Below are 23,138 nucleotides of genomic sequence, written 5' to 3' on the forward strand. Positions count from 1 at the left end.
AAAATATAATTCTTAAAGAATGCAATAAAAATTTAAAAATTGAAAATGATAGTTTGCTTCATGAAAAACGTGATGCTATGTTAGAAGTAGATAAGTTGAAATCTATGATGAATAATCTTGTTAGAAGTAGATAAGTTGAAATCTATGATGAATAATCTTGTTTATCCTACTTCTAGTAGCAATGCTTGTATGCACAATGATGAGTTGAATCAAATGAGAAAACAAATATCTACCTTAGATTCGACACTAAACACTTGTATTGCTAATAGTAAAAAGCTTATGGACTTATGTGCAAAGTTCAATGTTAATTCTTCTAAGAAACCTATTCACTATGCACATATGTATGACAAAATTCACAAATGTTCTATTTACGGTCTTAAAGGCCATTTAGCTCAATTTTGTCATAATGCACCAAAAATTGACAAACCTATTAATGATTGTGCATCCCATCAAGCTTCTTCATCTCATATACATATACACACACCTAGTGTAAATCATAAACATGCTCATGTGTACAAATGTGATTATTGTGGTCGTTTTGGTCATTTGGCCATGTTTTGTTTCGATTTGAAAAGAAATTCTCGTTTGCAAAATAATTACAAAGAAAAATCTATTTTTGCAAATGAACCACGTGCATTCCATTTCGGTCAACGTAAACCATTCAAACCTCTACATTGTACAGATTGCAATCGTACGGGTCATGTTTACAATTTTTTCTTTGATCGTATCGGTGCACAAAATACACCCAAGCGGGTTCATAACCCTAGGGCCTCGGATCTAAATGATAGGGGTCATGTCCTAAATTTTAGTGGTACCAAAATGATTTGGGTACCAAAATGAATTTTATATTAATTTTTTGTTTTGTTTGTTTTGTTCATTTTTAATTGAATAATTGGGTTTTGAGTTTAAATGATGAATTTTAGTTTTTATTAAGTTAAAATAAAATATTTTTCATGTTTTTAATAGCTAAAAGACTTTATATGTATTTATATGCTTTACAAAACAGTTTTATTACATTTCTCTCAAAATCCAGGTCTTAAAAACTAACTATGCACTTTTCTTTCTCACGGTCGACCGCCACGGTCTACCGTCGATGTTTCTGGACATTGTCACGGTCGACCACCACGGTCGACCGCTAAAAAAATTTTCAGATTCATTTTTATCTCTTATCGGGTTTCGGTTTCAAGTGTTAATTTTTCTACACCCGATTTCATCACCATCATTGATTTCATTTTACATCAGATCCAGGCCGTCGATTTCCTCTCTTCTCTTGATCCGACCCTTCTTCTTCCCCATTCAATATTTTTTCTCCAAAAATTCAGTTTTCTCCTCGCGGTCGCCCGTAGCTGCCTTCGTTCGACCGTGAATCATCTCTTCTTCGATCTCCTTTGGAATTTGCTGGGTAATCTCTCTCTCATCCGTCAATTTTGTTTCCATTCTCTTTTAGGGCCTTGCTATCTATTCTAGGGTTTTTTAATTTCTGTCAAAATTCATATCTATTCAAAACCCTAGTTGATCATTCTGTCACCATGCCCCTTAAGAAGAGATCTAGACCCGACATTGGCCACTCATCATCTTCTGCTGCCTCCCATTATGAGGATTTTTTACTTTTCAAACCCCTAGTTAAGAAATATAGGGAGCTTTGTAAGTTAAAAATCCTACCTACCAGATATATCAAATTTGATCAATTAGCCATGTATGACACTCATACGATTCTTCATAATGTTGGTTTGGCTAGGCTGTTAGATGAGGAACGTAAAGTTCCTTATTATCCTTTTCTGGTTTATCTGTTTTATGCCAACTTATCTGTGTCATCCTCTGCTGACGGTCTTCAGACCATTAGCACATCTGTTAAAAATGTTGCTATTTCTTTTTCTGCCAACGAACTTGCAGGGATTCTTAAAATCCCGACAGGTGATGTTGAGCTTATGTCTATTGAGCATGATGATCCTGCTGTGAACAACCTCTTGTTTAAACCCAGTTGCACTTATCCGATGAACAATAATTCTCTTAATCCCAATGCCAAACTTATTGCTAGAATTATTGCTCAAAATCTGATTCCTAAAATTGGTAGTTTTGATCATTTTGCTCCTGACAAGATCAATGTTGTATATGCCATTTTTGCCAAAATAAAAGTAGATTGGGCAAACGTTTTTCTCAAAAACATGGCATCTAAACATTTCAAATTTCTACCCTTTGGCTCATTCATCACCCTTATCCTTCAACACTTTGGTGTTGATCTCACACATGAACCCAAAGTTGAACCCAAGAAGGACTTTTTTGATAGAGTCTCTCTCTCTCTCGTATGCAACTGTCAGACTCTTTATCTGATCCTACTGTTCCATCATCTTCCCGTTCTCAATCTAGAGCTTCCTTTTCCACTTCTGATATTTGTGCCCGTTTGGATCGCCTTGAGACTCAGGTCTCAACTATTCAGAGGGATGTTAGGACCATTCTTAGTTATCAGCGTCAGTCTCTCGGGATTCCGGATCTCTCTTCTAGTTCTGAGTCTGGTTCCTCTGGTTCTGGTTCAGGCTCTGGCCATGCTTCTGATGATGATGGTGGTGATTGACTTTGTTGCTTATTGGAGTTTGTTGGATTCTATGCTTTTGGTGATGTTTATGTCTATTTTGAGTTGATACTTATGCTTTATTTTGAGTTGTAATAACTCTATGTTTGTGTGGAAAACTATGTGTCTTTGTAAAACATTTGTGTATGGTTTGTAGTATTGTGGAACAAACTATGTTTGTGGAAAACTATGTAGTTTTTTTGGTGTTTAAGTGATGATTTGTGATCTATTGTGTTAGTTTATCTTTTCTATGAACTATGTATGGTGAAAACAATTTTCATGCTTTGTTTTGTGATAATATGTTGCTAATGATGCGTTCTTTGGATTGTAAATGTGTATGGCTGTGTATACATGATTATTGATTAGCTCCTATATATGCTCTTTAGATGTCATTTATGCAATTTGACTAGGGGAGCTTTTGGCCATATACTTGTTTTTTTTTTATCTGTGCTTATATGCAGGGGGAGCGCTGCTCCTATTTATATATTTTTTCCCTCCTTTTTGATGTTGTCAAAGGGGGAGAAAATCTAATGTGGTTTTGGTTTATTCATGTATGGTTTATTCATGTTGTATACATGATTGGTTTATATGTGGTTTATCAGTATATATTTCATATTCATGTATAAATTGTTTGCCATCATCAAAAAGGGGGAGATTGTTGACCCTATAGTTTTGATGATGATTTGTCAAACAATTTATCGCTAATATATTCTCTAGTTTTGTGTTTATGTTTCTCTTTACAGGTATTTCAACACACAACAATCAAGCGTTAAAGATTCAAGTTCTTATGTGTGGAGTTACCTAGGTATAAGAGTAGTTTTCCTATATATATTGTATGTTTAACAATTTATCGCTAACATATTCTCTAGTTTTGTGTTTATGTTTCTCTTTACAGGTATTTCAACACACAACAATCAAGCGTTAAAGATTCAAGTTCTTATGTGTGGAGTTACCTAGGTATAAGAGTAGTTTTCCTACATATATTGTATGTTTATATGTATGCTCAATATATGTACACTTAACATGATTTTTAACGTTTTCTATCACATAAATGAGTTTTTATCAAACGTCGTTACAATATCTTTAATCTCATGTTTACAGCTCATTCATACTTTATTATATACACATAATATATGCATGAGATATATTTACATGTTTATGAGCCATATCAAAATTTTCATATTCGTAAAATACAGGTTTTATGAACACTTTTCAAAAACAGTGTGTTTTTGCAAAAGAAAATTATCTTTCCAAAAATTCCTTTTCTAGCATGTTCATTTTATCATTTAGAAACTTCCCCAAAGTTTTATTATTTTTGGAATTGATTTGCTATTTTTAAAGTATTTTTAAAACTGGCCAAAAATTGGTTTTTCAGACTGTGTCAGTTTGCGATCGACCGCCATGGTCGACCGCCATGTTCAAATTTTCTTAGCATGGATTTTATATGCCCGCGGGCGACCGTGACGGTCGACCGTGATCCTTCCAGAGAGTTTCGTGGTCGACCGCCGCGGTCGACCGCCAGCCTTAAAACCCCTCACGGTCGACCGCGAGATTTCCACGGTCGACCGCCGATTTAATCATTGGTTTCTAACGGTTATTTTTCACAACGGCTCTCTGGGGGCTTTTTAGTCTTTTTAAGTTGGTTTTTTCCTGATATTTGAGAGGGTATATATACCCCATTGCTGCTCTCTTTTACTCATCCAAGTTTTGTGTTTAACAAAATATTAAGTGTGTTTAAAAGAGCTGTTTAAGCTGATTTTATCAGTCTGTTTCAAAAGAAGTTTTCCTATAACAAGAAGTGGCTTACAAATCCTATTGGGATCATCATCTACTCTTCTTCTTGTTTGAGAAGTTTTCTAAACTCTTATATAGCTTACTATTCCATTTTCATTTCATTAGCTATATTTATTGAGTTGTATTATTTTCATTCACTGTTATCACACACACATATTGAGCTTAATATTTTCATACTATATAGTGTAGGTTGTGGGTGTGATTTAGTGAGTGTGAGCTTCATTGTGTTCTCATTTGTTATTGAGAACAAATTATTGTATTTGTCTTTTATTGTGAGTATCACTTGTAATACACTTGTACACCGAGAGAAGTATGAGGCGAGAGACGGGGTCGAATCCAATAGGAGTAGCGTCGGTTGACGAACCTAGGGAGAGGTTACATCCAAGCACTTGAGGAGGAGGACACGGGCTAGGTTCCTACACTTAGTGTGTAAAGTGTGATTGCATAGTGTTTGGAGTGTGAGAGTTTTTGATGAACTTGTAAACCGAGTGTGTAGAAGTTCCGGCTTCCAAACCGGATTGTGATAGTGGATATCTCCTCGAGGTGAGGAGTGGGGTCGTAGGTCGTGCATATCGTGTGTTTATGTTTTGCTTGGCTTATATATTATTTGTGCATATTCTTATTGTTCTTATTCATATATATCTCATATCATTCTTGCAAGAACAAATTAATCAATATTATTTTAATTAGCTTTAATCGGGATTAGATTAGCATAAGACCCTAATCACCCCCCTCTAGGGTCTAACAGAGGCGACGTTAGAGTTCTAGATAGAGGACTATGTATTGCTGAAAGTACCTCCGATGAAGGGAGTTCAACGATTTGGTAGGCGGGGAAAGCTAGCCTCGAAGTATGTTGGTCCGTTCAGGATTGTTGAGTATATTGGAGCTGTTTTGTATCGACTAGATATTCCAGTATCGATGTCGAGTATACACGATGTTTTTCATGTTTATATGCTTAAGAAACATTTGCGCGATGAGGAGCAGCAACGAATGTTATACACACAAAAGATTGAGATCAATGATGACTTGACTACGATAGAGATTCCTATTTGTATTCTTGCTGATGAGGACAAGAAGCTTAGAAACAAAGTGATACATTTGATTAAGGTTCAATGGAACTGGAAAGGAGCTAAAGAGGCTCCTTGGGAACGCGAGGAGGATATGCGTCGCGACTACTCACACTTGTTTGAACAAGTAATTTGATTTATTTTATTATGCTTTTCTTATACATATGATTGTTAAGTGTATATGTTGCTATTATACAATTGCAAAATTTAGGGGACAAAAATCTCTTAAGGGGGAAAGAATATAAAACCCTAAAATTTTAAATATTATGTGATAAATAATAATAAATATGTTATATATGATAAATAATATATTTTTATGTTTGAGCATGCTAGGGATTGATTTGAGATCAATTCAATGTATATGTGTGAATATATGAGTGCAAATGCACAAATCATACATGAAGAAGAAATCTAAAAAAATAACCAGTTAAGAGTTTATATATTTTACATACGGATTCAGTTAGAATATAGAAAAACTAAAAACTATAAAGTTGTAGGTCTCTTCTATATCTTTCTAACAAATCTTAGATCATCTTATTTCGAGGCCGGATATGAAAGTTATAGCCAAAATATCAAAGAATATTTTCCCAAACAGACTGAAACTGTGTTGTTAGTAGTCTACTACTAAGCTTAGTAGTCGACTACTAAGGCCATTAGTCGACTACTAAGACCATTAGTCGACTAATCTAGATGATTTCCAGATTTCTATTGGGTTTTGGGTCAGTTTTGGTTTATATTCGAACCCATGTTTAACCCTAAGTATATAAACATGTTTCGACCCTTTTTCCTAAGATTTTTCACGTGAATTACCAGCCACCATCTTCCCTCAAAACCTAGAGCTTGTTCTTGGTGTTCGTTGAGGAGATTCGAGGCGAATCGTTGAGTACAGGGTGCGATCGAATGCTTTTGAGCGAAGAGCGATCTTGCACGTATGTCCATAGGCTCGACACGATGTTTGAGGCAATATCTCCTGCATCCAAACTCATTCCTTTAGTTAATAAATGAATTAAAGGGTTTAATTCGATGTTTTGCATGCTTAACCATAACCCGATGTGTTAAAAATAATATTTTTGATGATAAATCTCAATAAAGTGCTAGATCTAATGTTTTATCTTGCTGTTTATGATAGAGATGTGATCAGGATCATTAGGGTGATAATTATTTTTGTTTTTAACTTGTTAATATGGTTTAATTCATGTGCTAACCCTATTTTGTCGCTAAATTGAGTTTTCATGACGATTAATCTTTGCTTAATCCTAGGTTGGTGATACCTAAGAGATATGAACGAATTTAAATTATTTTATATCGGTTCTAGGAGTTGTTGCAAGCATGCTTTGTTGATCATACTAAGAAATCATGTTAATAAGGATGTTAAACCCTAATTAGAACAAATTAAAAGTGTGGTTTTGCATTCATGATGTTTTCGGATGAGTATCGCATGTTTTATTCATGTCAAACCTCTTGATAAGCACATGATGAATGAAAAGGACTATTGGTGCATGTTAGAATGTATGGAATTGCAGGGTAGTCGATTACAAGGCTTAGTAGTCGACTACTCATGTCTAGTATTGAATTACAGAAACTGTTTGGTTACAGAGTAGTCGTCTAATGTGCTTAATTGTCGACTACTGATACTGATATGAGTTTTTTCAGAGTCTAAATAGACTCAGGGTTGTCGACTACTAAGCATAGTAGTCGACTACTAAGGCTGGTTTCCTAAATATCGTGTTGTTTTGATTCGAGATGCGATCGCGGGGTTTGAACCGCATGATAGTACATGTATAGTCATGATCATTCATTAATAGTGTCATAGTACACGTGTTAGTACCCTAAAGAGGGGATTTCGACAAGTATTATTTGAATACACTTTTTTCCCTTGATATTGTATCCGCACGAGTGTACGCTGAGGTTTGTGAACCTATGTTATCGTATCCGCACGAGTGTGCGCTGAGGTTGGTGAACCTATGTTGTTGTTCCCGCTTTAAAGTGCGCAGAGGTGGATGAACCTTTGTCTTTGATTCCCCGTGATTATATATAGAGGTTGATATGACTATTTTTTGTTTTGCATGAGGCGCGATTAGTTGAGAATTTTAGAAAAGTGATGACTTTTATAACTTGATAGCCAAGTATTTGGCGGACGCCAAATGAGACATGACTCATTGTTGAGATAATTGATGACTAAAATAATATGTTATGCGAGTGCACGAGATACATATGCTGACGTTGGTTATGAGGCTTTACTTTCCAGTATTTCTTGCTTTCAGTTCTAGTTTGGTTGGTTATGAGGCTTTACTTTCCAGTATTTCTTGCTTTCAGTTCTAGTTTGGGATTAATATTTAGTTATCTACTATTTGAGATTTCCAGTATTTCTTGCTTTCAGTTCTAGTTTGGGATTAATATTTAGTTATCTACTATTTGAGATATATGGTTAATACATGAGGGTTTTCTTGTTTGGATTATTTCGCTCGACGTACTACGTTTCATGTTATAGATTTTTAAGTATTAATTCCATTAGATACAAGAAAAATGATTTAGGTAGACTATGCTTAATAGATAGAGCCTCCACTACATGTAGTAGCCTTTCCCCTAGGGGCGGATGGAGGTGATCTTGCTTTAGCGCTCTGACATTTTTGTTGTTGTGCTTTTTATTTTATTTTCCTTTCAGGCAGTTCAGAGCATCGGGGAGCTGCAGGGTGATGGAGTTATTGCATAGTCGCCATCACATGAGTTACTAGTAGAGAGTCCACAGTAGAGTTTATTTCTATTCAGATATTAAAGTTTTAGTATCACATTTTATAAGGCTATAAGCCTTAATTACATTTTTAGTTGATTCATGTTGAGACATATTTATTTATTTCAGATATCAGATGTATTACATGTTGTTCGTTGAGACATGATTTATTTATGAGATACTACTTTTTATATCATGTCTATTGTAATTACTTACTTTCTTTTGCCTGTTTTGTACATGCACCTTGTTTTAATTCCACTAGAGGATATTGCTGTGATTAGTGAAACTTGTTATTGCATAGTGTAGGTGCATGGTAGGTTTGACATCTCTGGGTTCACCTTGGACGGTAGCCATGTGTGAAAATAGGGGCGTCACAAAAGTGTATTTTTGTTATTTCACAAATTTAAAGTAACAAAATGAGGAGGGGGGGGGAGGGGGTTGCTATGAAAAATGTAAAAGATAAAGAAGTTATGTGAGTAGGGGTGCCGGTCCGGATACAGCTCGAATATGATGCTTACTATATTCATATCCGCTTACCCATCTTAGATACGAATACAGATATATCTTGGTAAGGAAAATTCATATCCATATCCATTAAAATCGGATACAATCATGGATATACATGCAGATAAATAAGCGGATATGCATGCGGATACAAAACAGATATGAGAAAACTAGATAGTATTGAGAAAAACATAGTTCATGTGTTACAAAATAGTTTGTTAATATGTTTATTATAATTGAAAAGCTAAGATTAGACATATTGATCATCAAAATTAACCAAAAATCCATAATCTAAGAATCGAAACTATCGTAAGAGTATGACTAATATGTATTCGGATATTTCGGATATGGATACAGATATTTCACTATAAAACCATATATGTAACCATATTCCATCGGTTATATAGATACGAGTAATCATACCCGTATCCTAACGGATACGGTTTCGGATATTTCCTCGGATACGGATATTGTTTAGCATCCCTATTTATGAGACATCCCATAGTTGAGGAGGCGTTTTCCGAATTTTCAAAGTTGAGAGTGTTATCTATATCAGGCCAAAACTTGGGGGTGCTAATGTTTTTTCCCCCTGTTAACTTCTTTTTATTGTACTTAATGGATGTTGATGCAATTTCACTTCAACTGGTTTGATTATTTTAGCCTGCGTTACTTGCATATGTGAATGGAATTTGGCAAAATTGATTAAACATATTACTTTGCGATTATAAACTCACAATGTGATGAAATCTTGTGAATCTATAAGCTTCTGATTGGTTATACTGCTTCTGGCCCGTTTAAATCTTGCTACCAGATTTAAAAACATTGTGATGTTAAGTCACTTTCCACGATGTTGGATAAAATCATCATAAGAAGAGAAATTTTAAGAAAGAAACGTACTCAGAAGACAAGCTTAATTTTGTACGTAGAGTTACAAAAGAGAACTAAGAATTATATGTTTTTACGCTAAAGAGATGTTTGGCGCAGTGAGTGTGAAGTTAAATGTGCAAACTTGAGTCACTTTCAACCAATATCAAGTGAACGTTGAAAAGTCAGGTGTTTGATAACTTCAACTGTAAATTAGATAAAACTACCTTCCACATAAAAAGATGATCTGAATGGTTGCAGATGTCATATCAAAACCAGAAGAATTAAAATGTAAAATCGGATATTTCTTTTTCGATACTGAATAAGTTACACACTCTTAGCTTCCCGTTAAACACATAAAAAGAAAGAAAAATTCCTCAAGGACCCAAAATATGGGACCAATAGAGGGGACAAGTGAGGTGTCTCCCACCTATTGGATAATGAGTTGGCCATCATTAATGATGGCCAACTCATTATCCAATAGGAGGGAGACACCTCACTTGTCCCCTCCATTGGTCCCATATTTTGGGTCCCTGTAGCAAAGCTCACAAAGAAAACTATGTATCTTGATACTAAGTGGTTGTTTGGTTCGTTGCGAGCATATAAGGGTTGTAACTATTATGGCATGCAACTGAGACGCTTTGGGTTAATTGCAATTATTTATTTCACTACAATTGATAAATGCAGTTATAGTTGCATTTCCAAAAAAGCCTCCATTTGTATACTGTTCGCGGGGAAAATTGTAGCTTTCATTGATTCCATTGCACACTCTTGTAATAGTTTATCAATTACAAAAAATCTGGTCTTTTTATAAGATCCGGTTACAACGAGATCAAAAGAAAAAGAAAATTACAATTCTTTCCTTATTTGAGATTAAAAAAGAAATGAAAATTACAACTCTTATTTGTCGAACAAATCACGAGCTCCTGTTTTGCGGTCACTCGCTTCTGTGGGTTCTTCACCTGCGCCGGGGTTTATCCGTGGACCACCGCGTGATCTAGATCCGGTTAGATCTAAACGGTATAACGGGTATTATCTCACAAAGGAAATAATAGCCGGGGGATTAATTCACCAAGGAAATAATCGCCCTCTCGGGATCAAAGGCCAAGCTTTGATCCGGAGTAATACCGTATGGATCTCAGATCCGATCCCTCTCGAACTCCTACCTTTTCTGACGTGGACGATCACCGAGCACCGGATCTGAAAGAGCAAGTCTTCGAAGCTTCAAATCTCCAAGGCTCAGATCTCAATTCAGCAGAGCTTCGCCGTCAAAATTTCCAACCCCTCACAAATGAGCCATGCCCCTCTATTTATAGGCACAGATCTGGCCGGCCACCCAGAGGTGGCTCGGTTTTGGCCGAGTCCTCCAGGTGTCCGTTTTCCGATTCCGCGCTTCGTTGTTGTGTCCGTTTTTCCGGTTCTGCGCTTCGTTGTTGATCTGGACTCTGATTTGACAGTCCGAATCCTGATATGGCAGTAAATTCGCATCGGTATTTGAGTTCAAATCCGTTCTATGGTTGGATGACTCGTTGACTCACCGAACTGTTAGCTTGATTCCGCATGCGAGTGGATGTATTCCATTGTTTGCGTGCGGTTCGTTAGCCTCGTCGCCTCGTTAATCCGCTTCGTTGCGTGTCACTTGGCTTCGGCGTTGTGGACTGACGCTCGTGTTTGGATATGTCGCCCGATGGTTCGTCGGTTTGTGCCGAGCTGTGCTAAGGGACCTATAAGTAGTTTTATACGCCTACAGATACCCCCTCCAAAGTATTTCAGTCTCGTTCTTTTATAGAAGAGTCTGGAATACTTTGGATATGATTGTCCCAACCTTCAGTCGGTGTGATGGGACTTCGGAATGGCTTCTGTTCTTGATTCCTTCAATCCTTCAGGCTATTCGGTGCTTTGTCGAATGTCTGTAAGGGCTCCGGTGCTACATTTATTGTCTGACCATTGTTGAAATTTTAAACTTGAAGTCGATTCCTGATTTTCTGATCTTTAGCTCATGTTTGTTGGTTCAACATAGAACTGATTGTTGGCGTTGAGTCTTTATTTGCGACGCGTTGTCCGGCGTAGTGTTGTTGAGTTATCCTTAAGAATATTTTTTAAAAAAAATATTCTCCAGAAACTTCTCAACCAAAAATAGGAAATAGTTTATACTCGTATACCTTATTGGAGCAATTTATGTGCCCGAATGAGCTGAACCGTCCTGATAATGAGCTGAACCGGCTTGATAATGAGCCAAAAAAGGCAGTAATTTGGTTCAAAAAATCTTCTGATCCTTTCGAATGTGTGGGAGAGGCAAGAATAAACCAAGGACTAAACCCTTGGTCGATTTGAAGTTGTTTCGATGCTCGATTCAGCTTCAATTTGAATTCTGGTTCAAATTTGGTTCAAACTGGTTCAACCTGGTTCAAGGCTGGTTCAACCTGGTTCAAGGCTGGTTCAACCTGGTTCAAGGCTGGTTCAACCTGGTTCAAGGCTGGTTCAGGACTGGTTCAAGACTGGTTCAGACTGGTCTGGTCTGGTTCAGTCTGGTTTGGCCTGGTTCAGCCTCTTTTGAACTGATTTGGACTGGTCTGGTCTGGTTCAACCTGGTCCGGTCTGGTTCAGGGCTGGTTCAAGTTATAAAAGGGGTTCTTTTATTCTTTCTTTTCCTCCTCCTAGGGCCGGCCCCCCCTTGTCCCTCTTTTTGGATTTTCTCTTCCCTCGAGCATCCGTTCTCCCTCAAATCTTCATAATTGTCTTAGATACATCCTTCCTTTTGATCTTTGACTGAGAAATCCCTCAGAAATCTTCATATAAAAATTCCTCTCAGGCCCCTCGAGCACGTGGTCTGAGCTTCTTTCAAGATTTGATTTTTGTCGGATCTTCGAGCTTTCCTTCAGGTAAATCCTCCACAATTTTAGCATATTTCATGCTTAATTTAGTACATGAATTTGTGGTATTGCATATGAGGGTTAGAGTTTATGATTTGGCGCCTCGAGCTCCTCTTTCAGGGGGTAGAATTTGGAGATTTGAGGGGCTTAATTGTAATAAATTTTTTTTTCTGGATCTGATCCTCTGATTTATTTTGCAGGTCACCATGTCTAAGAAGATGGTGAGACCCGAAATCATCCTGATATCCGACGATGAAGGGGAAGAGGATCCCATTGCTGCAATTATGCCTGGCCAAGAATCTGTCCTCCCGGTCTCCGAATCCGTGCAGGGCATCCTCCAAAAATTAGAGAAAGTTATGCAACAAACGGCCACCGCCATTAGTTTTGGACGGGGAAGATTTTATGATTTGCTCCCTTTCATAGCAGATAGTCTTAAAGACATTCGGCGTATAGGTGGCATCCGGCTAGCTAGACGATGTGAGTTAAGGTTGACTTGGTTAGAGGAACTCATGTATCGTTTGGAAGAGCTAGTATACTCCGACCCGCATGATGAGGCCACGCCGCTCATGATCGATGCTCAGATTCAGAGGATGCACGAGGGTAAGGCCCGAGCGAGACGCATATCAGAGCAAGAAATCATCGTTGCGAACTTGTACGAACGGCAACGTCATCTGCGGACTAAGATAGATGCTTATAACAACATTGCTGATAGGACAGGGATTAGGACCGTCCAAGGGGAGAGGACTCTAAAAGATTTTGAGCTCGAGAGCACCAGAGTTCAAAATGTTTATAGAGGAGAGCTGGAGGTTCTTCACGCGTTGCGCCGAGAAGACGTAACTGTCGACGCTGCCGCCGTTCTTGCTTATGCCAAGCTTCAGAAGGAAGAAGAGAAGAAGGTTCGAGCTGAACACGCAGAGAAACTTGCCGCTATTAAGGCTAAAATTGCTTCTTTCAGTTTGTTAGATCTGATTTGAGACGTCTTCTTGTATCTCCACTTGGTCTGATTTTATTAATGAAATAAAGTCTTTTCTTTAGCACACTCCTCCTCTCTTTATCATTATGTTTCTCTGTTGATTGTGAACCCAACGGTCATAATACTTACAGGATTTTTGGCAAATTCTCAGCCATCAACGGGTTTGACAAGCCTTTACTGATTACCGTTTGAATCGGGCTAGCATGCGGATTGTCTAAATCCGTTCTGCATATAACGTTGTGCTAAGAGAGTGAATTCTCTGAGACTTTGTGCTATGATGTCGAATACATAGACTTCGCCATTGTTACGGGAATAGGCTACCCGGCGACACGTGTTAGGTGTTGACTTTAGGATTTTTGGCTAACTCCCAGCCTTCAACGGATTTGATTAGCCTTTACCGACTACCGTTTGAGTCGGGCTAGCATGCGGATTGTCTAAACCCGTTCCGTATATAACGTTGTGCTAAGAGAGTGAAATCTCTTAGACTCGGTGCTACGACTTCGAATACGTAAACTTCGCCATTGTTACGGGAATAGGCTACCCGACAACGTGTATTAGACGCTGACTTATCCCTACTTAGGCTTCGGAATAAAATACCCCAGAATCGAACTCTGGTGTCTTTTTCTACGGAGAAAGACTAAACCGACGACGCGTGTTAGGCGTCGGCATATCCTTTCTTAGGATTTAGGATAAAATTCCACATGCGTGTAAGGCATGGATTTTGGTGTTATTAATAACAACCTGCCACAATGTTGAATATGTGGACGGGTATTCTTTTTAACGGTTAAGAACTAACCGGCAGCGCAGGTTAAGCGCAGACTTATCCTTGCTTAGGTTTCAGGATAGAATACCCCAGAATCGAACTCTGGTGTCTTTTTCTACGAAAAAAGACTAAACCGGCAACGCGTGTTAGGCACAGACTTATCCCTGCTTAGGATTCGGGATAAACTTCCTAGGATGAATCCTAGATTGATAAATTTTGAAAAAGATCGGTGCGGGAAAAGAAAAATTTTATATCCTATTTCCCGGTCTTCTTTTAGGGTGAAGGCGAACCCGAATACAAGGAAGGGAGAATTTTATATTCTATTCCTTGATTCTGGAAAGGAAGAATTTTATATTCTATTTCCAGCGAAAAAGAAACTAGAAGTGGGATCCCCACTCCGAGAATCTGGAAAATTTAGATAAACTTACCTTTTATCTGGAAAATGAGTTCTTCGTTTATCGAAGTGAAATTTCAATTTCGGTTATAACCATGAGAAGGCTTGACCAAAGAGAAAAAGAAAGGAGTTCTTTCGTTTATCGAAAGGGGACTCTGAACTGAAAGTGGACCTCTTGTTCATGGAAAGAGTCAAGAGGGCCAGAAAGACACTTTTGGTGGACTCACTGTCAATTGAAATTGATCAGTGAGGGATTTTGGTGGTGAAAATAATTTTGGGTTATCCTCTAGAATGTTAAATGTAATATTCTTCAAGAAACTTCTCGGTAAATGAGTTATCCTAAATGTACTAGGGATAGTACTTTTTCAGAAACTTCCCATTTATTGGCATTAATTGCCTGGCGCCCACTTAAGTAATCAGGCGATATGCGCCATTTGAGTAGACTGTGTCTATCACAAACGGCTCTTCCCATTTGGGTTCGAATTTACCTTTCTTCTTGGAGTTGAGGATTATCGGTCGGCGAGCAGCGAGGACCAGATCTCCTTCTTTGAAGCTTCTCTGTCGGACTCTTTTGTTAAAAGCCTTAGATATTCTGGTTTGATAAAACCCAATGTGTTGTTGAGCTTCCAATCGCTTTTCATCCAACCTTTCGAGTTCTTCGAGACGTTTCTGATGTTGCTCTTCTGTTGTCATCTCAGTCATGAGAGCGATCCGAAGGGATGGGATTTGAGTCTCCAATGGTAGCACAGCTTCACATCCGTATACCAACGAATATGGGGTGGCCCCTGTGGGTGTGCGTATGGTTGTGCGATAAGTCCAGAGTGCTTCACCGAGTTTATCGTCCCAGTCTCGTTTATTGGTCTTCACGAGCTTTGATAGGATTTTAATGATCGTCTTGTTAAACGCCTCAACTAATCCATTCGCAGCAGGATAGTAAGTTGTTGATGAAATATCTTCAATTTTAAACTTGTCACAAAACCTGACGAAGTCGTTGCTTATGAACTGTGGACCGTTGTCATGAATGATCCGTCTTGGCACGCCGTGTCGGTATATGACATGGTGTTTGATAATACTGATGACGTTGTTCGTCTTCACTTCTCTAAGCGGAATTGCTTCAGCCCACTTTGAAAAGTAATCCGTGATTGCGAGAATGAATCGATCACCTTTGACTGAAGGGGGGAAAATAGAACCGACAATGTCCATACCCCATGTCTCGAACGGCCAAGATGTGGTTGACGTGTGCAACTGCTCTGGTGGTTGATGCATATAATTTGTATGTATTTGACACGCATGACACTCTCTGGTGTATTCGATTGCGTCACGAACCATCGTTGGCCAGAAATATCCCATTCTTCTGATGCGATCATACAGTTTGGGACCAGGCTGATGCGCACCACATTCTCCTTCGTGTGCTTCCTTAAGAACTTCTTCTGCTTCTTTGTTCGAAAGGCATCGGAGTAATAAACCATCGTACCCTCTACGGTATAACGTATGGGTTTTGGTATTATAGAAGAATCTTGGTGCTCTTCGGCGGATTGATTCCCTTTCTTTTACATCCTCTTGCAAAATACCATATTGGACGTAGTCAATGATAGGAAAACGCCAATCTCGGGACTCAGACCCAATTTGAGTTGAATTCACCTCCTTGGCGTCTATGTTTCTATCATCTTCCTCTTCAATATCCATATCGTATATGGGTATGCAGAGTTGATGCGTCCTCACTGTGACTAACAGCTCAGTTTCGGGAGGCTGCGCAAGTGATACCGCTAGTGCTGCCAGTGCATCTGCATAAGCGTTCTGGAGACGAGGGATGTATTCAATAAAGAATTCTTCAAAAGAATCTGCCATTTTGATGGCCTCCTGGTGGTACGGGATCAGGTCTTGGTTCCTGACTTCATACTCTCCACGGACTTGGTTGACTATCAATTGAGAATCCCCAAAAGCTTCGAGATATTCGACCCCCAGCTCCTTGGCGAAACTGAGTCCAATGAGAAGCGCGTTGTACTCAGCTACGTTATTGGAACACGGACTAGTCAATGAATAAGCCCGAGGCATCACATGCTTCCCCGGGGAAATTAAGACAACTCCAACACCAGAGGAAACTGTAGAGCCTCCCGGGGTTATTACTTTATTAACTGCCCTTGAGGCACCATCAAAGTATAATTGCCATACTTGCTGGTGCGACGTGGTGTTAACCTCGTGGGTTTCATCCGGCAAGTCATCATATACTTCTGCCGTATCTATGGTATATCGAGACTCGGCGCCTATCAAGGTCCGACTTAGGTAATAGACTGCCTGTTCGTGACCATTATCATCGTCTTGTGCTAATAAAGCACTTATCGAGTGGTTCATCGCCTTGAGATAAATCAAGAACGGTCTACCTGATTTTGGTGCGACGAGAACAGGAGGATTCGTCAGATACGTTTTGATATCTTCGAATGCTTTTTGGCAGGTGTCGTCCCAGATGAATGACACCCCTTTCTTGTTTAGCTTAGAGAATGGTTGGCACTTCCCAGAAAGGTTTGAGATGAACCGCCGGATGTAAGCTAAACGCCCTTGCAATCCTCTGAGCTCTCTTAGATTTCTAGGGGGTTGCAGTTCATGTATCGCTTTCACCTTATCGGGATCGATATGTATACCTTTAGTGGTGACGACGAATCCAAGGAATTTTCCGCTGGACATTCCAAGGAATGATTTAGTGGGGTTCATCTTCAATTGATGACTCTGCATGAGATCGAACATCGTCTTCAAGTCCTTGATGTGATCTTCTTTGTTGCGGCTTTTTACAACCAAATCATCAACGTAGCATTCGACTGTTTTCCTGAGATGTTCTTGGAAAATCTTAGTCATTGCTCGCTGGTACGTGGTGCCTGCATTCTTTAGACCGAATGGCATCACCGTGTAGCAAAAGACACCGAGGGGCGTTCTGAACGCTGTATGCTTCTCGTCATCTGGGTGCATCTTGATTTGGTTATATCCTGAAAAACCATCCATAAAAGACATTCTCTCAAATCCGCATGTATTGTCGATAATGACATCCATGATTGGGAGAGGAAAGTCGTCTTTTGGACATGCCGCATTCAGGTCCCTGAAGTCGATGCAAATCCTGATTTTACCGTTCTTCTTCATGACCGGAACGATATTGGCTAGCCAATCTGGATGTTGCTCTTCTCGGATAAATCCTGATTCGATCAACTTTTTAACCTCTGCCTCAATGGCTTATCAATTTCTTAACCTCTGCCTCAATGGCTTCTATAATCTGCGGACGAAACCGTCTTTGCTGTTGTTTGACAGGTTTGGCATCCGGCTTGATATCGAGGCGGTGCATTGCCACATTGGGGTCGAGCCCTGGCATATCTTCAAAGTTCCACGCGAAGACGTCAATATACTCCCTGATGAGAGCAATTAACTCCTCCTTCTCATTTGGGGGAAGACTATCACTGATGAATATAGGTTTTGGGTTGGCCTCGTTACCCATGTTAATTTGGTCTATTTTATCTTCAGTGGGGGGTTCTCTCTGTTCGAACCTATCACCATACTGCATGTTCAGGTGATGAACCCATGGGTCTTCCCATGTTAGCATTTGATCGTCGTCCTCCATTGTGGACGGATCAGCTGTAGCCATGTTCGCCATTAGGGCCTTGAATGCTTCCCCCAGACTTGTATCGGAATCCTATTCCGGAGAATCTGACGGGTACCTATCTTTGTATCGCCCTGATGATTGGTCATTGATTAACCAGCAACATTCGTCTTCTGAAGAAGATTCATACCCTAAACCTCGTCTGAATTTATAATAATCATCCGGTTTCCCTTTTGGTACATATTCTGGAACACGAGGACCTCGATCGAAGTATAGACCTTCTCCGAGTGTGAAATTATATCCCTGCTTTTCCATGAGCTTGCGCGCTTCTGGACTATACTTAGATAAATGCCGACCAGGTTTGTCATCATTCTCATTTTCCCTTAAGAAATGATCTGGTAATGGAGAGATTTTTCCTTTACCGTAAATCACTTCTTTTGCGCCTCTTATTTTGTTCGGGATGACCATGGTTGTTCCGAAAGAATGCTGGAGGTGTTCCTTCGTTACATAGGATGATCGGATCGGCATATACAACTCAGGATTATCATACAACTCTTTTATCACATCATCAAGAGACAGGGAGTACTCTAAATCGTTATTTATTTCATTATTGGCAAGTTGCCAGTTACAACTGCCCTCTGACGTTTGTTCATCGTCAAGGTTGATTACAAAGGGTACAATGTCGTTTAAAACATAACCTCCATTGTAATCAAATCCGACTTCGGTATCAACTTCTTCTCCGCTGTCCGTGCCATGGGCCGATGATTCAGTATCGAATTCGTTACCATAAAGGAGAGAATCGGTGAAATAATTCTCATACCCTTTGAATGGTTGCTTATCCGCGACCACCGTCCTAACCTTATTATCAGTGTCGACATATTTCAAACACTGATGGAGAGTGGAGGGAATTATAACGTTACTATGAATCCAAGGCCGACCCAATAGTAAGTTATATAAAGTTTCGGCATCGATCACATAACATGTGACTTCTGTCTTCAAATCTCCCATTTGACACTTTACCCGGATTTTACCCAAGGGTCTTGACCCGCTAGTGTTGAATCCATAGATAACAGTGCCTATGGATGGCAACTTGCTAACTGGAATGCTGAGGAAATGCATCAAGCGAAGCGGCATAATACTCACAGCAGAACCCGGATCCACTTGGATTCGGTTGACTTTGCTGGAGCCAATGTACCCGATGAAGTATAGCGGTTGATCGTGGTTCGAATTCTTCGTCTGCATATCCTCTTTGGTGAAAGTAATGCAGGGAAGGTTCTTAGTCGCTATGTTGCATTGTTGACTTAGCGGTTCTGGCTGTTCAGGCACCGGCTTGATTTGAGTCAGAAACACCTCTGAATTGGCCAAATCTTCTTGCAAGGCCTCCGTGGTTTCCTTGGACAACCGCAGTAACTCATACAGCATTATCCGTGCTAGAATGTTGGCTAGTTGAGCCATTATATCGAAGACTTGTGGAGTCTTCGAGCTTTCTGGTTTGTCTCTTCCAATCGGGCGACTGAAACGAGACTACTTCGGATTCTGAACCTCCTGGGGATTCTTCTCTTTCGGTTTATTCACCGGCTGTCGTCGAGCCTCCTCGATCGGTGTAGGACTCGTAATCACCCCCATCTCCGTGAGAGTTTTAGATGGTCCCCGTTTATTCACCACCTGCTCACTAGGTGGTGGATAATTATAGTGATACTCATTTCCGCTTCTAGTGGCGAAGACTTCTTGTTCTTCTTCGGAGAGCGGGAATGTAGGAGCTTCATCGCCATCCTCCTCGAAGATTGCGGATGTAGCATTGCAGGATTTGCCTTTACCCTTTCTTCTCGAGGAAGTCGTCTACTGTTCGTCTTCAATGAGATCTGGATGAACCCAGAGGATTTCGCCATTTGGGGCTGTGTGTGGCACGAGTCCCTTTTGGCGCTGTCCATGTGGGTCATCGTTCACTGTCTTCATTCCTACTTTGGTGATGCGCTCTGGTTTGAACCATGTTGTGGGCACCGATCCAAAGCTGATTGACACTGCGTTCGCTCCGACATTCTTGGACGGCTTCGGGGTTATGACGCCAACATTAATTAGCGCCTGGATCTTGTCCTTGAGGTGGTAGCACGACTTGGTAGGGTGATGGACCGCTCTATGGTATGCGCAATACTTCGGATACGTCACTTTGCTAGCCCCTTCTTGATCCACGATCGCAGGCAGTTGGATTTTTTTATTCTCCAATAGGTACTTAAAGATACCGGGAACCTCGTCATCTTTGAAGGAATACACTTTAGGAAACCTCGGCTCCGAAGATTTCTGCTTCTGAGGCCGTTGTTGCCATTGCCCCCGAGATTGTTGTTACGCTTGTTGTTGCGGCTGTTGCTGAGGTTGCAATTGGAAAGTTTGATTAGCATCAACTGCATTAGCATGTGCCTTACCTTTCCCTCGTGGGATGAAATTCTGTTGCGGAGCATTATTCGCCTGTTGGCCTCTTTCCGCCTTCTTCCTTCTGAGGAACCGCTCGGCTTGCTCTCCTCGGACCTTCAAATCCTTCTAGGTTTTGGATTGTACTGTCCCCATTGTTTCCAACACGTCCAGTGCGAGGTTGTTGTGGCAAGTCTGGAGAATAAACTCCTCAGTGATCGGGTCCCGGCAGTTCATCGCCTTGTTCCGGAACCTTTTGACGAAGGTGTCCACCAATTCCCCGTCCTTTTGTTTCTCGTCGAGCAATGTTCCGATGGATATCTCGGTGTCGTCGTCGAAGAAATTAGAGAGGGCTTCTTGGCTTGAGGCGGCGATACCAATCGAAGGCGGCTCCACGAAGAGTGCCAACGAAGGACCGTACCATCAGAGGCTCATTACCAGAGATAACCCCCAGGTGCGATTTGAAGTAAATCAAATGCTGAGTAGGTGAACCCATCCCATTAAACGGCGTGAAGTTAATTAGATTGAACTTCGCCGGATATGGGATCGATTCCCATTTTCTTGGGTATGGACAAGGAATGCATGTTTTCTTCATCTCTTGAGCGGAAATCAATGTATTGATTTTTCTCTTGAGATTTTTAATCTTCAAGTTTTCACATGTGTTTTCGCTAGCATTCTCATTACCACCCCCTGCATTGACGGGAGGATTATTGGTATTATGAGTCTCATTCGCATTTGTATCCTCATCTTCCAGATTAACCGGGTTACGACGACTTGGCTCTCCTTGCTGGTTCGTCAATGCTTGGATTTGTTGGTCATGCATTTCTCTCATGTTCTGCATGGCCATCTGCATTTCGAACCTGAAGGTATCCTGTTGTTTAGCCATGACATCTTCAAGCATCTTGGCCACTTGTTTCGCACTTATCATAAGTGCCTCGCGGGGTTGTCCCTCGCTGGATACCATATTATCTGATGCAACCGCGGAGCCGGTATCAGATTCTTCATCTTCTGAAGGGAGTCTTGTCCGAACCCTACCATAGGTTGCTCGCTTGATGGTTCCGGGCTGCAGACGGGTTCTAGGCCGGGATGCTTTCAGAATCGACTCGAGATTATCCCGTGCCGATGTCCCCTTGCTGGTCATATTGGTGGTGACCCTCGGAAATTCTCCATCTTCGACTACTCTTCTTCTTCGTCGAAAACGCCTAGGTCTTGGTTTTGGCGTTTCGGTACTAAGTCTTTCGAAAACCAAAACTCTCTCAGGAACTGTATTGGTGCAGTTGCACTCCGACAATACTGCCCGAATGAGTTTGGAACAAGGGCATTGGGTCTCTAGTCCTCGAGGACTCCTCTTCCTGGTTTTTCTCGTGCTCCCATCACGATAGTACAACTCGTCAGTTTGACAATCGGAGTAACCTATCGTGTGTGGGCACGACTTCTCAGGTATAACGTTATCGTCATCAGACGATAATGTTTCCTTCTGAGGGCGGACTGCCTTCTTCGGGCTTTCGAAAGTCACGCACCTTGAGACATGCCCTTTTGGGTGTGAGTTCTCAGCGGGCTCCTGGACTTCGATGCGCAAATTGGCGCACGCAACTGCCTTGAACTCCTTGTCGTGCTGAAGGTGGTGGCGACCCCCAGCATGTTGAGTCGTTCGGGGCTTCTTCATCGGGCCCAAACATTCTTGAACTGGAGCTTTGCCTCTCTCATCGATTGGACCAAGGCGCTCCAAAATTGGCTTCTTTCTTCGGGAGGATTCTGCATGATCTCCCGGAGTAGCTATGGGAATTCTCAGCGACTTAGCTTGGTTCGCCGGAGGTTGAATTTTGGTTGGAGGCTGCTGAACTTTGGTTGGAGGCTGCCAGAAGGTTGGCTGCTTAGCCTTGAATGGCGCACTTCAGACTTTGGCTCTCCAAACTTGGCGACTGTTCAGTGGGTTGTCATTCGCCACACTGCTTTCTGTAATCTCCTGCGGGCTTGCCTTGACTTGAGCCTGCTGCGATGATTTTGCGCTACCGTCCGCGCGCGCGTTGCGAAATGCCGAACTCATCAAGCGTCGGAGATTCCGTTTGACACGGATCCATTCGTTCTCGGCGGGTCCTAGAGACGTGCAATCATCGGTGGATTTGAGGTGTTGTGCCTTCCTGCTCTCTTCAATTCCACGTGAATAGCGGACTACGTCTGGTGGACTCCATCCCCTTTGCGAGTTGGCCGCCGCAAGCGTTGACGTCGCTTTGCGCGGGCCTCTCTTCGAGGAGAGTCACACGCCCTCACGGTTGGGACGGCGTCGGCTTGGAGAACCAGGGTTGACCCTGGTTGGAGCGTCGGCCGGAACTTCACCCGACGCAACTTTGGCGTCAGCTGGGTGGAGAGCTTCGTTTGGCGTTCTGTACTTCTTCGCTCACCAACGACTTTTCTCCTGAGGAGAGCTTCTTGGACTTGCGGAGATGACAGATACTCCTCGAACTTCTGTTGATCGAATTCATATTCGACCTCCTCTTCGACCTGGATCGAGATCCGCGGCTGCGACGCATCGATCTCGGTAGCGAGATCGTCGGCTCCCACTGTGGTCGCCAGATTGTTCGCGGGGAAAATTGTAGCTTTCATTGATTCCATTGCACAC

This window comes from Asparagus officinalis, chromosome 2 (genome assembly GCF_001876935.1).
Source record: "Asparagus officinalis chromosome 2, Aspof.V1, whole genome shotgun sequence".
NCBI classification, from domain to species: Eukaryota; Viridiplantae; Streptophyta; class Magnoliopsida; order Asparagales; family Asparagaceae; genus Asparagus; species Asparagus officinalis.